Source organism: Sinocyclocheilus anshuiensis, unplaced genomic scaffold (assembly GCF_001515605.1).
Source record: "Sinocyclocheilus anshuiensis isolate Anshui unplaced genomic scaffold, SAMN03320099.WGS_v1.1 scaffold2639, whole genome shotgun sequence".
In the NCBI taxonomy this organism is placed as follows: domain Eukaryota; kingdom Metazoa; phylum Chordata; class Actinopteri; order Cypriniformes; family Cyprinidae; genus Sinocyclocheilus; species Sinocyclocheilus anshuiensis.
This window is the reverse complement of record NW_015542516.1, coordinates 7289-9136: the sequence shown is the minus strand read 5'-3', so window position 1 is coordinate 9136 and position 1848 is coordinate 7289. Positions and strand designations below refer to the sequence as shown.

At 39.8% G+C, this 1848-nt stretch overlaps 1 protein-coding gene across 1 annotated transcript in view; it reads left to right on the top strand.

The window, feature by feature from the left end:
• LOC107694211 (protein Smaug homolog 2-like) overlaps nucleotides 1-1848 on the top strand; it is a 14913-nt gene that overhangs the window by 7740 nt on the left and 5325 nt on the right. The window lies entirely within an intron of this gene.

Genomic DNA, 1848 nt, shown 5'->3' with positions numbered 1-1848 from the left:
CACTCACTCACTCACTCACTCACACACTCACTCACTCACTCACTCACTCACTCACTCATACTCACTCACTCACTCACACACACACTCACTCATACTCACTCTCTCACACACACACTTACTACACATATAAAACACATATCTAGAGATATTTAAATATATGTGTGTGTTTCTGTAAAGCACTTAGAATAATTGATATTCTGATTATTATTAAATGTAATTAAAGATCGGCATCTTTTGCCACTGTTTCATCAGAGATATTGCTCAGATTTTAAATTCATTTTGTGGCTGAAACATCATATTAATACGGAAAAACACCGTTTTTAATACTGTATTACTGCTATTAACATGACACAAACACAGCTCTGACCTTATTGGTCAGTGTGGCGGTGGGCGGGGCCAGCGCTGGCCTATCCTGCAGTGCCTGGCTGATGAGCTGCTCGCGTGATAGGCTGACGCTGACTAAGGCCCGGTACAGGAGCTGAGAGCGAGGGACATTCAGGCCTGTGGAGAACGAGGCGAAACCATTGATTATCGGTTATCGGTGAACTGTGGATGTTTGCTGTGGCGTCTCACCCTCCGCTGCTCTGCTGCTGATGTGGCTCTTTGCGAGGCTTGAACTCCGGAGTTTCTCTTTCACGGCTTTCTCAGGATCAAACACCTGGCTCTCCACTTCCTCAAGCTCCGCCCTCAGCGCCAGGGTGGTGTTTAGCTCCGCCCCCTCCGTCACCAGAGCTGATTAACGAACACATGCAGACTCGTGTGACTGATTCATGACAGAACACGCAGATGTGAATCACCTCCAGATTAAACCTTATTTTCATAAATGATCTCACTTTACAGACACCTTTCAGGTTTACCTCCATTATTAGGAGCATCAAGACTGTTTATTGCATTGTGGAGTTACTTTCATGACACAATTAACTCCTAAACAGGGTTTTTGAAGGTAAATCAAAAATGTATTTTCCAGTGCAAACGTCTAAAGACTGAGCTTGTTGTACCGAGCTTGTCTGTGTGTCGAGGTTTGTGTGCTGTGGGTTGATTTCTGTGTTCTGGGATTGCTGTGATGACGGCTGGATCCCACTCCGAACGACCGCTGCGTTGCGGACGCTCATTAAAACACACCTGTAACACACAGCAACACATTAATGCATCTGACAGAGGCTTTATCCAAACTGACTTGCGTTGATTTGATCAGTTCACGCATTGCCTGGGAATCAGGCAAAGTTTGCTCTTTAAAGATATGAATTGGAAATTAAATCTACAGATGCAAACAGACAAAGTGCAATAAAAGAAACACCTAAATGTGTATTTTGGATGTTTTCTTTCCACTAGTTTGAAAAAAGACATAATATAGAAGCAAAACAGCATTGATACTAGTGCTCTCAAACGATTAATCGCGATTAATCACATGCAAAAACAGGTTTGTTTATATAATATGCAAATATAATATACACTCACATGCATGCATACATTTAAGAAAAATATGTTATGTTTATATATTAAATGCATTTATATATAATATAGCTTATAAGAATAGTGCCGTCAAACGATTAATCGAGATTAATCGCATCCACAATAAAAGTTTTTGTTTACATAATAATATATGTGTGTGTACTGTGTATATATAAACACACACACACACACACACACACACACTCACACACACACACACACACACACACACAGATGGGATAAAATGAGTATAAACTTTTTATTTCAGCTAGTTGCCGAGGTAACCTTTCTCATTTTAATTTAATGTACTAAAACAACTAAAACTGAAATAAAAATTAAACCTAGTGCTGTGAAACAATTAATCGCATCCAAAGTAAAAGTTTTTGTTTACATAAT